The sequence below is a fragment of the Cryptomeria japonica genome, chromosome 3, assembly GCF_030272615.1.
Source record: "Cryptomeria japonica chromosome 3, Sugi_1.0, whole genome shotgun sequence".
NCBI classification, from domain to species: Eukaryota; Viridiplantae; Streptophyta; class Pinopsida; order Cupressales; family Cupressaceae; genus Cryptomeria; species Cryptomeria japonica.
Window position 1 is genome coordinate 22699143 of NC_081407.1, and position 21580 is coordinate 22720722.

Below are 21580 nucleotides of genomic sequence, written 5' to 3' on the forward strand. Positions count from 1 at the left end.
TGCTTGCAAGGCCTTATGCCTTCGCTGGGCCATTCTGCTCATGGATTTGTACAAGTGAAGTGTGGCCTCACTGGTTCGTAGCTCCAGATCAAAAGCGTTTACCCCTTATTAAAAAAAAAATATCATAACATGTTTAGTTTCATTATCATAGCATAATCTTCATCATAGCTAGATTTGTTACAATCCTATAGATCTAGAATGCATTGCATATAGATCATTTCCATCACATGTAACTCATTCTTGGAGTTGTAATTATAAAGGTCAATTGCTCAATGATCTGAGAGCAACCATGACTTGAGGAATCATATGCGATAGAGAGCAATGGGATATCTTGCAAGGATTGTTTATTTAACATGTGAACTATCTATTAGGTCTTTACATATAATGTTTCATTGGTATGCTTGTTAATTATTCTGCTCTTTATTGACTAACACCACATTTTAGACATGAAATCAGTAATCTCTCCTAGAAATGCTAACTATTGCTTCTTACTCAGTAACCTAATGGGAGTATCCATTATCACTTTCTTATGATGAGAAAATTTCTGTGTTTGAGGTGCGTAGTCTCAACCTGTGGCCAATTTATAAACCTATCCAGGTGTGTAAGGTGGTAAATAAGACATAGTGATCATTAGAATGAGAACTTAAAAATATGGCCAAATCAAGTATCCAGTGTAGGTAAAATGGAAAAAAGCAATGAGCTTGTGGCTGCAAACTTGGAAAAGGTGAAATATCTAGTTGAGTGCCAAGTGTGTTGTCGTGGAATGCATTAAATTCAAGAAAATCAAGTGAAAAATCCTCTCATTAAATCATCTTCTAGATATCATTTAATACAAGGTAGATGAAAAGGCCCGTACTTCCCATTTAAGGCTCGAGTTCTAAAGAGTCATCTTAGTGAGGTGGTATCGTTTCTATAGTAGGGACTTAATTTCATATGAATGTCTTAATTGGTGGCATGCATAGAGTGAAGAAATTTAATTACCTAGTTCAAATTTGAGTAAGGTAAATGAAAAAGGAAATGTTTAACATGAAAAGACTAAGTGTCAAGCACTAAGGTTCAAACACAACATTGTGAAATTCCAAGACTTAGCAGAGAAGCAATCAAGCGAAGTAGATTTCAGTTTGTCAGAAGGAATTATAGTATTTCAACTAGTAGCAATCTTGCAAAAGCATCTTCTTCAATTCCTTTTGTTTGGAGAAATATCCTATGCCTTCGCTAAAATGCTAGGAAAACTAGTATAACTGAATACAAGAACTATTTCAAGGGGAACACATAAAAACACTAACTTGGTGATAGATGATTCAGATAAAATTCATGACCCCAAATTACATTCAAACCTAAAAACCCTTAGAGAAGGAGCATGCGCATGGATGCAGAAGAAGAGGGGAGAAAAGGACCCTGAATCTTTGGGAGTCCAACTTTGGCATTGTGGCCTTCCATAATATATGGTTCCCTCGGTCCACCCTTGCTTGGAACTTGTAGATGCATGTGCCATGAATTTTGAAGATGTAGGAATGATCTAGAGGCAACATCTTAAAGTGATTATCAACGTTGACGCTATAAGGGACATGTTGTGTATCCCCATTCTTTTGCCAGAGGTTGAAATGTTCAGCAAGAAGAAACTAGAGAACTATTGGTACAACCAGAAAGGATGTCATTACCTTTTTCAATTTCTAGATGAAAAGGAATAGAGATGAAACATAGTTGCATAAGTTCCCCACAATGTTAAAGAGTTTTAATCAAGATTTGTAGGATGTTTTTTCCATGCTAGCAATTATTTTTGGTTTTGATCACGATTTGGAGGTGCATGAATTTCAAATGGGTTTAGCTTTTAAACTCAGGAAGTAGAAAGGTGTCTTCTAGTATGGTTTTGTGGAAATGATCACAAATGAGATAATCAAGTAGGTGAAAAATTGTGATAAGGAATATCAATTAAGGTACTCTTCCCTTTTAGCTCACATGTTTTTACATCAAAATGTAGACTTTTTTAGTCAATATATATCCTTGTTTATGACTGATGAGAATGGTAGTAGAAATCCTATGTTCGCATCGACCCATATCCTCTCTGCAACTCATGATTATTATACGTTCTCTAACCAATTTATAACCCCAATTCTACAAGATTTGAGTAGAGAGTGCCATGACCTTCATACTAGAATTTCTGAAAAGCAATTCAAATAGATGACAAGTAGTTGACCCCCATGTGACTGGTTTTTAGGAGAAGATTTCATACTTATTAGAACACATGGCTTTTCTGAAGAGCCTTTTCGACTCTCAACCTTCTTAAGGTATAGAGTCCTGGCTATAGAAATGTTTAGATAACTTTCAGTTGTAGCCAAACTAGCTCATCTAGGAATTTTTGTTGTTACATGTGTGGTTACCATTGCAACAAAAGATCGACCTATTAATGTGTGATACAACCACTAGACTTATATAGAATCCCCAGGAGGCGGGTAAGACATCTCACAAACCTGAGCACTGCATTGCACAACACAAGGAGACCAAGGGCACACACCTTGTAACAATCCCTCACAACGCAAGTGGGGGGTTTGAACCTGTGACCAAGCTCTGAGACCACTTGTTACAAGTGTGGTTGTTGTTGCACCAAAAGATTGACTTGATAATGCCCGATACAACCACTAGACTTATAGAATCCATAGGAGGTCGTTAAGCCATGTGACAAACTCGAGTGTTGTGCTGCACAACACAAGGAGACCAAAGAAACACACCTTGCAATAGTTGTTATATGCGATAAATGGAACAATGATCCCAATGGTAATTTTCCTTCTTTTAAAGTTAATGTGACTCATATTCCCCAACCCTATTGGGAAGCTCGACGAGAATCCATTGAAAAAAGATTTTAGAATATATATGTGAATCTGGCTCATATCCTTTGCAGAAAGGTCACCTTAGTTATCCTTTTATATGATCTTAGAACAAGCTGACCTAGCACGAAAGATAGACACAACTTGTCTTTCAAAGATATGATCGAGTTGGATTAGGTGTACGAACATCTACAAGCTCAGACATAGCCCTCCGAGGCATAATGGGTGCCTTTACAGGTAACACTCTCTCAACTTTGATGTTTTACTTTCAAATCTTGAGTCTAGTCTGTGAAACTAGAGTTTTGGATCCTCATCTCCATAGGTAGAATGCCCTATTAAGTCGCCAAAAGCTATGGATTATTTAAATTCTTAGTTGACCTTCGGGTTTTTTCTTGTCTGTGAGGTTTTGCCCTTTGTATCCCAAAATTTATGAAAAGCCGCCCTCTGTCGAAGCCACATGTTGACTGGGCATGTGTTTAAGGATGATACTTTCACCGTGGTTCCTCTGAGCCCCACTATGTTGCCATATGCTCTTTCCCCAAGAAACTTGTCCACATATTTTTATAGCATAAATTCCGTTTTCCAGACCCACCATGCATCGCTTTCACATGGCGTTTTGAGAGAGGAAAATAAAAGACGCAAGGAAGCTCCACTCAAATGCCACGTGGAACCTCTACGAGATTTCAAAGGAAAAGGAAAGAAAGAGTGATGGGAATCTCCGCCTGTATGCCACGCGTCCTACCTAGCCAAAAAAGAAAGATGCAACACGTTCACAGGTTGGGTGTCTAAGATGATCACAACTATTAGTATAATTGATGGTGTGACCTAGTGCCAAGTGTCCTCCTTGGGAAATGTAAAAGCCGATACAAGGAATCGATTTGTTAAAATTGTTAAGCTGAAGTGATGGTTTTAGTGTTGGAGGAGATGCTCATGAAGGAGAAGGTGGTAGCTTTTGTGAACATGGATAGCCACGTGGCCAGTTTTCATGATCATTTTCTGTTTCCTCGGGCATCCTAGCTGACAATGAATTTCTTTAAAAGGCGAAGAGCTATCAGTTTTAGGGGGTTCATTTGGAGAAACAATCTTAGCAATTTCTCTCGGCCTTAACATTGTGTTTTCATTTTCATGCAAATCGACGTTCAGACTGTGCCAATTATAGGCGTCTATGTTTGTTTATTTACATCTTATGAAGGGATCATGTTTTGTGTCATTTGGGTGAATGCTAAAGATCTGTAATTTGGTTAAAGCTTGTGTGATTTTAATTTAACTTTTTCTGGTTGAACCATGTGTTGCACTCTTTCAATTCAATAATGGTGTTTTAGAATTACATTATGTTGTTCGAATGAATCTATAGAAAATATATATGCTCTATGATCAATGCATCGCTATTGGGCATTTTAGTTATGCTTCTAATGTATTTCTTTCTGTGCTCCGTGAAGTTTTAAATATCAGATTCTCAGTGTATCGCCATAGTTTAGGTTTATTTTTAATTTTTTCTATCCATTTTCCCTTAGTATGATGAGTCGACTTCTAAAACCCTGAAGGTAATTCAATGAAGTACAATAGGTTCCCCATTCACTGAATTTCCCATAAGGTCGTTTCCCTAAGAGTATTTTTAGGTATCAATAGTTCTTTTTTTTGGCATGCCTAGTGGGACAAAATATTTTCATCTTATAAGTGGGTATATGAACCATAGGCATGTTACTAGATCCTAAACCCAATTAAATCCTATCTTGCTAGTACCACCGGGCTGGTAATAGTAGCTCAAGCAAGATTCCAATGAGGAGGTACACAAGACTAGGCACAAATACAAGTGCAAATGTTGGCTCCTTAGAATTTTGTAACATGGAATAGCGGAAGTCGTTTGATTCCACCCACCCCTCTTGTACCGTGGGATCCCATTCTTGCATCTGCTTTGAAGCATCTACCTAAATTCACTAGAGAAGATTCTAAAACACTTGTGGAACATCTCCAGGATGTAGTTGATGTGTGTACAATGCACAATGTTACTCAACAAAATGTAGCTTTAAGGCTACTTGTAGCTTCTTAGATATAACCAATTTTACTAAAGAAAAAATGAATGGTACTTTTAAAGCACACGTGTCATTATATGAGTTTCACACTCCAAAGTTAAAATTGGAAACCTATTCTGATTACTCTGACTGATATTCAAACAGAAAGTGGAGCATGATTCCTTTGCATTTGAAGCTCCCTATCATGCCTTTCAGTTTTCGCTTCTTCTTCTTCTTCAAGTAGAAAAATCACCTGTATATATTTAGCATAGGTGCACTTGCATTGCCAAGACAAATTTGTCAATCCAATAAGTATGTCTTCCTGTGGATTTTTAGTGACTTTTGCATCCAGTTGGATTATTGGCGCGGGACCATCTCCTTGAAGCACCATTTTTAGGACTTGATTGTTGGACTAATTGCTTGGATTTCTAGCTGCAACGATTTCCTCTTGCAATTGGCGACAATGATTATCAGCGTACCTTTCTATCTTTTCCAGCAACATCATCATTTCTTTATACCCTACAAAATAGGTTTGTTGAACTTCCACGCAAGAGCATATATAATCTGAGGATAATGTTTTCTTGTTCGTTCTATGGCCAATTCGAATCAGGGTTAACTACATGAAATTGATCATTGTGAGGCAAAACCATTCTAAGAAGAATAATTCATACTGATACATTACTTCGGTCAACTTGGAAGATCATAATGAGCAAGTGTAAACATATTAAATTCCTTCTACAAGAAAAGTCCTCATTAAATGCTATAACTCATGCCATCACCTTTGCATGTCTTTCACCATTTAATTTGCCATTACAAAGATGTACATGCAAATCTTCATAGGATTAGGTCTTGTAAAGAGTGCAATGTATGGAAATCAACAAGTTAAAGATTTCAAAGCATGATTATATAAGTTCTGAAATCCTCTGATATCCCGATGCCATTGTGACTCCTTCATTACTTAGTATGACCCATTGCTTTCAGGAGAGTATTGGCCGCTTAGAAAAGTCGGGCACTTGATTATCAGTGGAAGTGATGTCAAAGTTCCCATATTGATCGATCACCCAATAGGTATCAGTAATCATCATAAGGATCGTGAAGTCGAGTCGTTTTAAAACTTAGGAACCTTAAAGACAGTTCCAAACCACTAAGGTTTGTCGACCATCACTTGAGCTGGTTCACGGATGAGAGGGATCAGGAAACCGATCCTCTAAGGAAAGATGGAAGTAACAAGACTTGGTTCCAAGGCAAAGTTAAGGGTCGATAGTACAACATAAGATACTTATGAGATAAGTTTCAAGGCCAGAAGTAGCAGTTGAAAAATTGGCAGGGAGGAAGGGAAACAATCTCCTTCCAGTTTCTTTCTTTCTTGTAATTAACTAGTTTCTTGCTTTCTTTGGATGCAATTAATTAAAGTAGACATATATTATCACTAATGATCTTTATAGTTGATATTTTAAATAGCAGATTGCACTAGATATAGACTCATCACTATATCCATTAAGCATTACTTTATTTCACACAGATGCTTCTATTAAATAGAGTTTAATCACATCACGTGGAGACATATTGCATCAAATCACCACATTATGTAGATTTTAATGACATGCCACTTAACTCATGGTTTGATCATATTGATTGCATTACACATTGATTTAATGCATCACCATATCACATGATGATTTATTGCATCACCATATCACGTGAAGATTTATGGTATTTCCATATTTTGTGGATCCTTATTATATTTTTAACATTAAGTAAGCTTTTTTATATCTCTTTCCACATAGGTTTAATTTAGGCTTTTCTCTACAATTTTTGAGAGATAGTTGAGTTAACTTGTAGTTTTGTATTATTCTAATCTTGCTATGGACACTACCCAATGCATACTTTTTATTGTATTATAGGTTTTGATAGAATGCTAATATTAGATATAGTACAAAAATAATTTACAAATAGAATATTATTGTATATTAATCATTTGTAATTGTTTGAAATATTTACATTCAATGTTGGTTGAGAATACTCATATGTTTTTTAATGAGATATAAATATTTGATAATCTTATTAGCATAATATTGAAATTGTGAGCTCAAATTACAAGGTGCATAAATATTTGACTTACTTTTGTTTAATATTCATCCTTTTAGAATATCACCGTCATTGCATTTAAAAAGAATTGATTACTAACTAACTATTAATCAATTCGTTATAAAATTGGCAGTTGAGGCAGTAAAAGTCACGTCTTTTAGCAAAAGAAAAGTTCGACAAAATAACATTAGTAATTAATAATCAAGCCGGGATAATTAGGCATCAGTGTTTGATAATGAGTGCGTTGAAATGTCGAAAATGTAACGTGCTATCAATGTCAGTCACATGGTTTCCCTACAGGCAATGCTCTTGTAATGTCAACAGATATCAATGACAAACCGGCACATCACTAAAAATGCAAAATTTTATCGCTTACTGAAAATAATAAGTAGTTTAATAAGAAACAGGCAAACGACCTATTTTTTTTATCTTAATATTAAATTTGTAACTAGAGTATTTCTTTGTCTTCGAAACTTTTTTTCTGGGGTTTGTTGTGCAGATAATTGATATCAGATCCTATTCAGCATCATTTTGAGCCGAGAGATGAATAATCATATACTTTCATAATGAAGGACAATGACCGCTGAAACACTAGTGAGAATCAATTGGAAAAAAGAAACCTTCTAATTTTCCCCATACAGTCGAACAAAATCTTATCAAGAATGTGGTTGCAGGAAAATTGCATTGAACTAGTTGGCCCATTGGATACACTCCAAAATCAAGGCCCATTCAAATTCTCTGTCAATAGACATTCCAGTGTTTTAGGAAGTTTTGGCTTGTCGATGCAGCCATGAATGACCAGATTCAACACTTCGGAATACTTCATTTCTTAATGTATGTTGAGAAAATATTAACTTTTTGTGGTGATTGAAAATGCCGTCCTTACTATCACTGTGGTGCAAATCTTACCATGTGACCATATGAGTTGTACCCTATTAAGACCATCCTATTGAGATCTTTGAGAATGAATTTATAGAGATTTACACCGAAGGAATGATATATAAATATAGGAATACACAGGTGAATTAAGAAGCTGCCTTGCATGTGCATGAGTTCGTTGCACACAACGTGTTAAAGAAAGCCAATAAAGTTTATGTCTTATATCAGTGCCAGTTTGGAACTTCCTACCGCTGGTTTTGAGCAAACCTCCTCTTCAATTATTGAGCGCAAGAATTAGCCTTCACGCAATAAGCCAAATCCTCTATTGCCAAGAAAAGCATACTGTGCTATGAGAAAATTCAAAACAGTAGAAGGCCCAATATTATGAGTATTATACCAGGCACAATGTTATGGGAAAAATATGGAGTTCTATAATGGATAGTTCATAAAAGTACAATATTGGTTGAGGTTTTGTAAATGAGTTAGTATGTTAATTGGATTTAATCTTGGAAAAAATTTTATGGTTAAATGCACTTGAGTTGGAGTAGTATTGAGATGGTTAACTTCTTGAGAAGGTCCAATGCTTCACCTTTATGAGCATCACCTAGATGCAATTAGTGGTAAGTGTACTATTCATTTTCATGAAAGATGTTTTCTTGTAAACTGTAATGCCCCGCCAGGAATCCTAAAGGAAAATAACACAACTAGGCAACTAAAGGGTGAAATAATTTTTTTTTAAAGATTAAGTACATTAATTATAACCATTGCACGTCTAATAACACAACGGAAGACTAACACATGATTTCCTAAGGGTTACAAACAAAGATTAATCATAGATTATATTAACACCACGGTTAATCCAATTGTCCATTTAATTAGATAAATTAAATGCTTAAGATTAAAACTACACATACATCTAAATTCCATAATGAAGAAATTAAAGTATTCCAATGTATCCAATTTTCATAAAACATTTATACATAAGATCAAAGCAACTGAATTAACATACATTCCACTAATATACTATTACAATATCCATAAATACATTGCTTCCAATAATGCCACAGATTACAAAGTTATAATATCAAGGTTACATAAAAGTTGACACAATGACCACAAGGTCTCAATTGAACAATGATCACAAACATGAGCTGGTACATGAACCACGAACCAAGAAACACCAGCAAAGCCTTTCCTCGCCTGAAGATACAATCCAAAACATCTAATGGGAAGTGGCACTACCACTCGACCATGTGATCCTGAAATGGAACCACCCCACCGTGCTAGGAGATAATAGAAAACCCTCAAGCAAGCAAAGTAAGACAAGTACGAAAGAACTACAAGACTCCGCACACATCCATGTGACTCAACTCACAAACACTAGTGACTCTAAGGAGAGAGTGTCATTGCATAGCTTGATGGTTACCATGGTAGGCCTCCTAGGTCCTGGCTCTCTGTCCTAGTAACCTCTCTTGGCTTTCGGCTCCAACTAAGTCTCATGCGGACCCTACCAATCCTTTCATGAAGACAAGGTGGTAAGTTTGCCATTCCAGGCCTTCTTGTAACATTATGAGCCCTGTACTAGCACTCACCTATGCATGAGGTACATTATCTTAATTAATATTTATTCCACTCCCCCCCAGTATATTATTAGGTTATCACTTTTTAACTGACTTCCGATGGGTTATCCTGTCATCTACTTTGGGCACGACCCTCGCTCGAAAACCACTCTCTCTCATAGGACACTAACAGGAAAGGTCTTTCTATGAGATCTCTATGGCAAAACAGACAACCATAACTAATCCTGACAAACCACATGTGAAGGATACACAATCACTAACCCAAGATTGACCATGTAGACAAAACACACTATGGCTCACATCAATAAGGTTATACAACAACACCTGACCAAGGAGATATAATAACATTGGACATAATGACAACTCAACCAGAATTGCAACAGAATTAAGCTTGACTACAAACACCATTTACACAAGACCCTAATACAGGCAACCTTTTCTTACAATAGCCAAAAGCATAAATAACTTGCAAATAAGGAATTTACAGATAATAAGAATTTACAACTATATTAATACAAATAAATCAATTTTGTCATTTGTCCAATAAGGTTATATCAATCACATAAAAATTAACCCCCTAATTATATGTTCATGATTACTTTACAAATAAACTCGATTAGATTGTATCAATAATCTAAATTAAATTCCAAATTCCAAATTATATATAATAATATAATATAATTACATAAATATATATTCTACAAACATAATATTATATAATTATATCACATTAAAATATATAATAAACAGATGATTTAATTTGAAATATCTTTCATTTCCAAAACAACATAATTAAAACCACAGAAAATACTACACACACACACACACACACACACACACACACACACACACACACACACACACACACACACACACACATATTTTGATCGATAAAAGGCTGAGGCCAAAGAATTTTATTAATTTTAAAATAGATAGATTTATATTTACACCTCCATTCAGTGTGGGCATGGATAGGAAAGAATGGAGGGAACAAAACCTCTGGTCTAGCCTAGATCCCTCAAGGATAAGAAAAAATTAAGAATGCGATACAAAATTGGAGATACAAGATCACAAAGGGAACTTGTCCAAAATAATGAAGATTGTATGAAGAAAGCCTTTGTGTAAAGTTGAGTAGCAGATTGCCCATTTCTTGGGGTGATCCTACCATTTGTGGGTGACAGTTCTTGCTAATCCTGAAACATAGGGTTAAGCATGCTCTACTCCCTATGCTGCACAAATTCTTGAGAAAGTCTCTCACCAGAATGTTAGGAAAAGGAAAACCGAACAGGACAACTTATACAAAATATCATACCTGCCTGGATGGTCACCCTGTTAGGATACACAACTCAAAATATTAGTCTCAAAAAATATCCAGAAACATAATGCGAGAGTGATTACCCATCGAAGAACATAAACTCAATAAACATTAACAAGACAAATTCCATAAATATTCTTGCAAAGAGATCACAGGGAGCTACCATCTTAAAGAATATGGTTCGAGAGCCTTCCAGGCCCTAATTGAGTGTCATGGGAAAGCTTTAAGTGAGATAAAATTTTATCAGGTCGACCCTCAATCTAATAATATGATGCTGAAGATTACTGGGAAGAAAGAGGAATATTGACATATGCATTTGAGATTGATTTAACTTAATAGGGAAGAGGATGATGCAAAGCATATACACAACTTAACAAAATTATGAAGCTAAGTTAAAGCAACCTAGAGACATTATACCCTAAAAACTTCTTAAGAACAAAAACAAGAGCCAAAACATCAAGGAAGATCAAAACTACTCATAAAGATCCCGAATGCAAAGACCAAGCTGCTAACCTTCCAGAGGGATCTTTAGTCCTTCTAGCATAGATAGGGCAATGGGCTATCATTCATAATAGATTTTGAATTAAACAACGATCCTACCATGCCCTAAAAAGCGTGGATGATAAAAGAGCCATCTAAGCTAGCCTAGTATGAAAAAGCTGGAAATAATAGAGAAGAACATCATTGAAACATAAATTTGAAAGATCGACATTTTTAAATATATAAGCATATATACATATATCTATATTAAATATGGATATATGGCTTTATGTCTATATATGTTCAAAATATAACAATCTTAAGAAAACAAGGCTATACCGCCTGAAGATCACCAAGAAAGTCTTAGCAGAGCATAACCATATTTATGAGATATATCTATCAGAGTTTTATAGACTAAGTGAAATTGTCCATATGAAAAGTTCTGTTACTACTCACAACAAAAAGGAAGTTCTTTGATAACCCAACAGAAACCTCGAAACATGCCATCTAGAGGAGCTTCAACCTATCTTGCCTGGCCTGTGGGAAGGCTTGAAGCTAGTGTAAAGTGGAAAATTGAACCCTAGGTGTTCTCCCCCACTCCAAGGAGAAAGGGGGTCACTAGGATTGACGGTTTTCACTTAGGAGGGACTTTACATTCAAAAGAGGGGTTGAAACCCACAAGATCCAATCCCACACAATGCAAGATTGGATTCTAAATGAGTTTCAAGGGTTGAGACATCAAGGATACCCTCTTTTGTAAAGAATGTAGATAGAAGATTGAACTAGGAATGTATGTAGAAGCAAGAAAGATTCTCTTATAAACGGAGATAGGAATATAGGATGAAGCTGTGGACCTGGAATTAGCAGTAAAATGTCGAGATGATACTGTTCTGCAAATTCGGGCGAAAGTTGACGGGACGATGGTGCCTGGCGTGCACACGGTCCTCCGAAAAATCCGCGAAACGAAGGGGGATCTGTTCGTCTCTGCACAAGGGTTCCAGATCTTCAATTACAGCCGCGTACCTGCAACCTACACACAGAAAAGAGAGGATGATTGGGGGGTTAGGGATTAGGGGTTTGCCTTTAGGTCAAACCCCGATTTTGGAATTAACCAAGAAATGAGAATGCTGTAAATGTAAATGTTTGTAATGTAAACAAGTACTGATACCTTGTTGTAAGAATGTTTGTATTCTTACATGCGAAGGTGTAATGTTGTTGTATGTTGTATGTTGTATGTGGTATGTGATCTCCTCTTCAATGGTTGAATCCTTGTCTTGAATGCAACACTTAGCCTTGAATGGAGACTTGAAGATTGAGGAGGAGGAATGTTCTCATCCTTATCACTTGGGTGTTTAGGTTGTGGTCTCTTAGGTTGGATAATAGGGGAAGAAGAAGGTCTCTTCTCTCTATAAAAAGAAGGAGGAGGAACTGCTCCATATAAAGGAAGAATATTTGGTTTAGGAAGGAGACCAAGTCCATCATGACAAGGAGGTATAGGTCTACCTTTAGAAAGTTTATTAGGCATAGCCACATCCATAGGGATGGGTTGGGAATCTTCTTGAGGAAAGACATTAGTTTTATCTTTCAAAGGAAGAACTTCCTTCTCAAGAATGATAGGAATATCAAGTTTGGGTGTTCTAGGTTCACTTAGAGATAGGATCATATCTTTTTTCCACTTTTGATAAGATTTGAAAAGATGATCACTTCGTGGTGGAAGAGATTGGAATTGTTTAGGCCAAAAATAATCAATAGGAACGCTAGAAGTTCTTTCAGCTGGTTTAAAGAGACTATGATTGACAGTAACAACTTCACCATTATGGGGAAATTTCAAACACTTGTGAATAGGAGAAGCAATAGCTTTCATGGAAGATAGCCAAGGATAGCCTAGCTTCACACGAAATTGTTCGGACGATGGAATAATAGCAAAGCTCACATCAAGGGATTTGTTATGGACCTCAACAGGTAATGTAATAGAACCAATTGCAGGAGAAGAAAATGCATCAAATAATTTCACAACCACATTTGTTTTGTCATAGATCACTTGATTCAATTGCAAAGTAAAAAGGAATTCTTCAGTAATGATATTAACCATGCAAGAAGGATCAATAAGCACTCCACGACAAGGTGTATTCTTAATTTTTGCAACTATATATAAAGGACCATCAGGTGCCCTGATGGTTTCACTGGAATCAAAGGTGATGGAAGGTTCTTTAGGGATTTTCTGATGCTCTACAAAGTTAATCACATTCGGAGTCATAGACACAAGATCATCAGGCGAGACAGAGGAATCATTAGTATCAATCGCATTAGAGGTATGAGAAGGTAATGGATCAGTAAAAATCTGAAGATTTTGGTTAGGAGGAGCTATAGATGTATTGCCTTTATCATTCACACCAGAAACAGAGATAGTATTATTATCAATCAAATCTTGAATTTTACCCTTTAAAGCAAAACATTTTTCAGTATCATGCCTAGGTTGACGATGAAATTGACAAAAGGATTTGTTATCAAAATAGGGTGAATTAATATTTATAGGATCTATTTGCCTTATAGGAGGAAGAGTAAGCACATTTTGTTCCAATAACTTATTCATAATACTATGCAATGATTCATTCAAAGGAGTAAACTTTCTTTCTTTCCTGAAAAACTTAGAAATAGGAGGCACACCTGATGCTGCATTCACATTGTTGATGATGTTTTCATTGAATTTAATGGACTCTCTGTTCGGTTTAAACTTCCCAAATGGTTGTTGACTACTATCACCCTTATCACTCGAAGCCATAGGATTTGCTTGTTCCATTTGACTCACAGTCAGTTGATAATTGTGAAGAGTTGCACACAACTATTGGAAAGAAGTAAACTTAGAAAATAGAAGTTTTTCTCTAATATCTTTTTGTAAATTGGAAATAAAGATTTTTTGAATATCATTGTCAGGCACTGGAAAATAAATTTGAGCATACAAATGCTTATATCTACCAATGAAATCAGTCACTTTTTCTTTAACACCTTGTTTACAATGCATTAAATCAATCAAAGTAACTTTAGGACTTATATTGTTTTGAAATTGTTGAATGAAAGCATTTGCAAGTTGTTCGAAAGAAGTAATAGAATAGGAAGGTAACGAGTCATACCATTGTAGGGCTTTATCTCTTAATGTTCTAGTAAACAGTTTTGCAAGCAACCTTTGGTCATAAGCAAAATCGGTACATATCATTTGAAAGGTCTTAACATGTGTTAGAGGATCACCCTTACCATTATAAAGCTCCAAATGCAGAATTTCAACATGTTTAGGGGGGATAGCTCGAACAATGTCAAGAGAAAGTGGGCTCGCAACATCAAATGTGGGCACACTAAACTTAGATTGATTCATAGAGGCAATTTGTTGCTGTAAAGAAGAGACAGTTTGTGCAAGATTGTTAATGGTAGCTTCAGTCGAAGAGTTCGTATTAGACGTGTTAGATTGTGATGGAGGTATTATGTTATTGAAAGAAGGTATTGATTGAGAGTAAGGTGGCAGGACACTATGATAGTTAGTCATAGGAGATGATTGGAAAGGAGGAACACTACAAGGAGGAATGGAATGATTAAATGAATTGCCCCCTTGCGCCAGGTTCATTTGTGGAGATGTAACAGGGACACTCATTGCAGGAATGAATGAAGAAGTCGGATTAAATGAAGGAAGAGGGTTAATTGAAGAAGAAGGATTGCCCCCATGACTGGTGATCATAGGTGGAATGTCTTGTATTGAAGTAGTCATTATGTTTGATGTGAAAGTAGGTATACTAGCAATAGAAGTTGTTAAAGGAATAGAATGATTAACTTGAGTAGGAGGTTGTGTATAACCCAAAGTTTCGGCACAACTCTTCATAGGCATCACATTTGAATCCACAATGTGTGCAATACCACGCAAAATATCAATTCCATTCTTATCACTTTGAAGCATACGTTTTAGACCCTCAATTAAAGGAAGAGCTTGACTATCGGGGTATTCTTGAGACATCCATTGTCGAAAATCATCAAATTGGTTATCCAATTTCAAAAGTTGTTCTTCAGAAACCTCATGGAGAGCTTCTTCATCATTAAGAGGATTAGAGGAATTACCCATGTCCTCGTTAAAAAGGCCATTCAAATTAGGTTCCATCTCCTCTTTAATTAAACCTTGGAAAAACTTAATTCTAAGGCTTCGTCTAACAGGAATAGTGTAAGTAGGGCTTATTTGTTGTAAAACTCATGCACTAGGGAGAGAGAGAAAATTTTGAATTTAGAGGTAGCAAATTTCAGTAAAATCAGCCAATCCCCTAGATTTAAGATGTTAAATACAATCAGGACAATCTCCCGAAATTTCAGAAAAAAATGTCTAGGACCGTGGCGAATGGAGTGCACACGGTCCTCGCAACTTTTTTCAAAATTTTCAAGGATGAAAGTTATGATGATTTTATTGCTAATTTGAAAAAATTGAGTGATTTTACGATCTGTAGATAGGCCAAATTAAAGTTGCAATCTCAAAATTGAACCCTACCAAGATTGTTGAAAAATGCAAAATTTGAATTTTGAAAAAGAGAGGGAAACTGAAATTTTGAATTTTATGATTTTAGAGGGAATACCAAAAGCAATGCAAGCTTTGAAATTCAAAAATTGACTTAATTTCACGCAAAATTCAATTTTGAAATTGGAAATCAAGGTTGTCGCAATTAAACATCTAATTTCAAAAGTCACAAATTGCAAAAATTTGAATAAAGCACTGAAATTTCGAATGAATGCCAACACACTTTTCAGATTTAGGACAGTAAGAAACACAATTTTGACATGAATTTTAATTTCAACAATTTTTGAATGATTAGAAGCCTTAATCCAAGCAATCCCTAGACCAACTTTGACTATTATTTTGAAAGTGTTAGAATTGATGAAATCAGCCAAAATTCTGGATTTTAGCAGAAAAATATAGTAAGATCTAGCTCCCGAAATTTCAGAAAAAATGTCGGGGACAATGGCACTCGGGGTGCACACGGTCCTCGCAACTTTTTTCCAAATTTTCAGGGATGAGAGATTTTATGATTTTGTTGCGGAATCCGAAGTTACAGCAGATTTGGAGGTGTTTTAATCAGTGAAATCATCAGTCAAAGGCTGAATCAAGAGGGTTTTAAAAATTAGGGTTTTGACACTTAACCACTTAATTTTCAAAATTAAAGCACAGATATGATTTGACAATTTGCAGTAGAAGGGTAGATCTGAAACAAGTATTAACAATTAAACATTTCGCAAGCTCAATTACTAAAAGAAAATTTAGGGTTTTTATGCAATTAACCTCTAAAATTTGCACAAGATCAAACATGGAAATGTAATTAAGGAAGCAAATTTTTTAGATCTAACCATGAATAATCAGAATTAGAATGTTCACATCGGGTTCACCAAAATGTAAAGCGGAAAATCGAACCCTAGGTGTTCTCCCCCACTCCAAGGAGAAAGGGGGTCACTAGGATTGACGGTTTTCACTTAGGAGGGACTTTACATTCAAAGGAGGGGTTGAAACCCACAAGATCCAATCCCACACAATGCAAGATTGGATTCTAAATGAGTTTCAAGGGCTGAGACATCAAGGATACCCTCTTTTGTAAAGAATGTAGATAGAAGATTGAACTAGGAATGTATGTAGAAGCAAGAAAGATTCTCTTATAAACGGAGATAGGAATATAGGATGAAGCTGCAGACCTGGAATTAGCAGTAAAATGTCGAGATGATACTGTTCTGCAAATTTGGGCGAAAGTTGACAGGACGATGGCGCCCGGCGTGCACACGGTCCTCCGAAAAATCCGCGAAATGAAGGGGGATCTGTTCGTCTCTGCACAAGGGTTGTAGATCTTCAATTACAGCCGCGTACCTGCAACCTACACACAGAAAAGAGAGGACGATTGGGGGGTTAGGGATTAGGGGTTTGCCTTTAGGTCAAACCCCAGTTTTGGAATTAACCAAGAAATGAGAATGCTGTAAATGTAAATGTTTGTAATGTAAACAAGTACTGATACCTTGTTGTAAGAATGTTTGTATTCTTGTACATGCGAAGGTGTAATGTTGTTGTATGTGGTATGTGATCTCCTCTTCAATGGTTGAATCCTTGTCTTGAATGCAACACTTAGCCTTGAATGGAGACTTAGAATGATCAATTGCTTGAAGGAATGCTTGAATGCTTGAATGCTTGAATGTTTACCTAGCGCTTTCGCCTCTTGTACACATATGTCCTCCTTTTTCTTACCTCCTCAAGATGGGAGAGGAAATGTAGTTTATATACTTGTTAATTAGGGCTGATAGACTGATTTTTCTGACCTTGGGCCAACCAGGAAACAATATTTTCCAATTTGCAAACTTAAAGACCCGAAGCCCCATAAGAGACTAGGCCCAAAATAGGGCTAGGGACCAGGGCGCTGGGCGCCCTAGTCCTGAAGGACCAGGGCACTGGGCGCCATGGTCCCACCTCCAGGGACAGCAGGGTGCAAGGAGGATCAGAGTAGGGTGCTGAAAAATGCAGTTTTTGATGTCATGAACAGGTTTTGGGGTCTCCATTCAGGTTCAGTGTTGTGCCGCCATCGTGAAGACCCAAATGCAGTCAAAATTGCAAGTGTCACAATTTTAGGACGCTACAGCTAGAGCTTTCTGGCTTGGATGCAGCAAAGCCGACAAGAGGGCATGGGATAGGCACATTATCAGGGATAACCCTGATATTCTTTGCCTCCAAATAGTTAGTCAACCATTTCTCATGGGGAGGTTTCTTAATATGAAGAATCCAAGAGAGGAAAAAGAGATTTTGGTTTGTAACCGAATGGAGAGTTTCAAAGGCCGTAGGGTTGCCGATTTCCAGAATGGGAAAACATGGAACTGGATTATTCATTCTGATAAGGGTATGATAGTCCTGAGGTTTGGGAGCTATGAGTTCCTCATCAATGTTAATCACCACCCTCTCTAATTCACCGAGGATATCTTTAATGAAGACTCTCTTGCATAGTTTAACCACTATATCCCTATCTTTCTCAAAGTGCATTGCGAGGGCTAGAAAAATAGCTACAATGTCCGAATTTGCTCTGGTTCGGTCTTCATTCATAATGAATTCCTTCCCTAAAAATTTCATTACTACTCCAGAGATCAGAGGGTTCTATTGGACAAGAATGCCTTTCATTCTCTCATCCTTGATCTCACCTATGAAAGCTATTTGGTGTTTCAACCCTAGAAGCCTGAGAGTGGTATCTATCGAAGCTTAACTGAGAAATGACAAAGAGGACCAACTCGGCATTCTAAATATAAATTGCCCTCTTAATGCATCATAAAGAGCAACTGCATGGTGAGTTGATACGATGCAAGAGTGCGATCTTCAAGAATCAAGGTCATTATTGCCAACACCTAAATCCATCAGGAGAAGGGTACCTCAACTATCACATCAAAGAGGCAACATCACCTCGACTATGCTAAGAGCTGTCAGGATGAGTTGATCTAGAAGTGAGCTGACATGAGATGTTTGACCATTATGTCTCACACGGCTACTGCAGCTCGCCAAATATAGGAGATCGAAAAGGTAAAATAGAGATGAGGATAGCTAGGTAAGTGTTAGTCCTAAAAGAAGGCAATATCTACATAAATAATAATACCTATATATCCATGATCACATATATCCGGGAGCGAGATATGTCGGCACGTTTATATACCTATGCTCATTAATGTATGGTATTGCCTCCTTCTAGTCTTAAAGCTTATCCTAGAGGAGCGACAAGACTAAAAAAGATAAATTTAGGAGTGATCAAATATAAGGAGGAAATACTTAAACATCTAAGTCTGAGATGGATAAATCTGAATAAGAGAATAAAAATAGTTATATATATATATATATATATATATATATATATATATATATATATATATATATATATATATATATATATATATATATATATATATATATATAGTTTTTCTCCATATATATATATACATAAATAAATATAACTAGATATCAAGTTATAAATCTGAAACCTATGAATATATCTATGGAGAGGAAGAGTAAATATACCTAGAAAAAATATATAAATGAATATATATTTAGAAGTAAGACTCTAAGAAATTCTGAAAATGAGTAAAGGCATATATACTTTCAGATAAATGAAGAGACGGATAAAATAAGGATTTAAGATATATATATATATATATATATATATATATATATATATATATATATATATATATATATATATATATATATATATATATATATATATATATATATATATATATATATATATAGAGAGAGAGAGAGAGAGAGAGAGAGAGAGAGAGAGAGAGAGAGAGAGAGAGAGAAAATTAATACATGCATCGGAGTTGAAAGTGCTTATCTGTCCCAAATAATTCATGAAAGGGTCCTTGGTTGCAAGAATGTGAGATAATATGTGCATATATATATATGCAGATGTGAGGCTGAATATAAGTATGGATGACTGAATCAAGGTGTGGGTCTAATATTGAAAGTTCCGAGATAAGTATATACAAAAATATTAGACGAGGGGCATCTCCTTGGGCTAAAGGATGGAAGACTAAATGGGTATGAAGGAGAGGTATAAAAATATATGATTGAGATTTGTGTTTTAATGATTATATCTGACCATGGATTAAGCCTAACTACCTTAGTTAAAGTTTGGGAGAATAGATATATGGGCATATTTAAACTGAATGTTTGTCTGAGTATCTATACGAATATACAGGGGGTAGGGAGAGGTATAAATAAGGGGGTTAAAATAGGGTCTGGGCAAGAGAAACATAAGGGGATGGAAGGAGATTCATGCTAACGACCTTTTAGGACACAAAAACAAAAGAGGGGGTTTCCTTAAGGTGGCACAGATAGGAGATTGATACCATCGACTCCCAAATTGGCCAACTCATCCGCTCTTTTATTGCCTTCCCTATAAATATGATTGACTGTGAACCTGTCAAAATCTCTGCATAAGTCAAGAGATTTTGACAGCAAAGTGTTTAGTCCCCAATTAGGCATACTACCTTTCCTCAGAGCATTGACAATTATAGCTGAATCTCCTTCAATTTCCAAGTTCTTAACTCCTAGTTTCCTACATAAATGCAGACCCTCCACTAGGGCCATAAGTTCCGCCCAATTGTTGGTATTGATGCCAACCAGAGAGGCAAGGGTTGCTAGTTCCTTGCCTTCCCAATCATGAACAACACATCCTATCCTTGCTTGCCTTGGGTTGCCATGGGATGCCCCATCAAAATTTAGCTTCACCCAACCTTCGCCTGGGGGCTGCCACCTGCATGCATCCCTTAATCGAAGACTTGCAATAGGACCATCTCCTACAAAGGGAGGAAAGAATAAACGTTCCCAACATTTTTTCATCTTTTCATCCCAATAAGTGATAGAGGCATTCTTCAATGTGCCTGATGACAGTCGGTTGTTCATGAGCTCAGTGATAGCTGACTCTATCCTATTAATGATTCTAGGAACCTCTAGTTTTTCATTCTTAAAGAGACGTCTATTTCTCTCCTTCCATAGTTCCCACATTATGGAAGAAGGAAGAGATGTCCATAAACCTTCAAAGAGACAGCCATGCCCGAGGAGAGGCCATGCCTTGAGCATTCCAAAGATGGTGTGGGGGAAGGTTGCAGACCATTGAAGTTTGTTGGTGAACCAGATCCAACATTTGTGAGCAAAGGGGTAGTTAAGGAGGATATGATTGGTGTCTTCCTCATCTGCCTTGCAAAGAGGACATCTACTAGGGCCCTCGTACCCCATTCTTCTAAATTTATCTGTAGTAAGGAGCTTGTTCTGAACCGCAAGCTAGGAGAAGATAGCTGCCTTAGGCAAACAGTATTTATCCTAGTAAAGTTTCAAGGGAAACTCAGTCATAGGTCTTATAAATGATTTGGAGATGAGAGAGTACCCATCCTTGGAGTTGTATTCTCCTCTTAGGGAGCCATCCCAGATGAGCTTGTCCTCATTCTAACCTAAGGCAATGCTCCTTGATTTAAGAATTGCCATAAGTTTTTGTTTATCCCTTACTGGGATATCCTCATCTTCCTTCTCGATCCACTGCCAACCGGCCCCATCCTCTGAAGGGGAGATATAGTTTTTTAACAGGGGTCCTCTATGAGATTCAAGAAGGATACAAGTAGCACCAAAGTCATGGATATTATCAATAGCCTTATACCCACCCCAAGAATCCGACTAGAAAAGAGCTTTATCCCTAGACTCCAGGTTCCAAGTAAGTCTGTCAGAAAGAATCCTCTTGCAGTCTAGCATAAAATTCCATAGGAAGGACCCTTTGGGAGGGTTGGTTTCTCTGAAGATTTGGATAGGATTCCCTCTGTTAAGGTATTTGTGGTGCAGTAAGCAAGCCCATTTGAGGTGGGGGGTTCTGA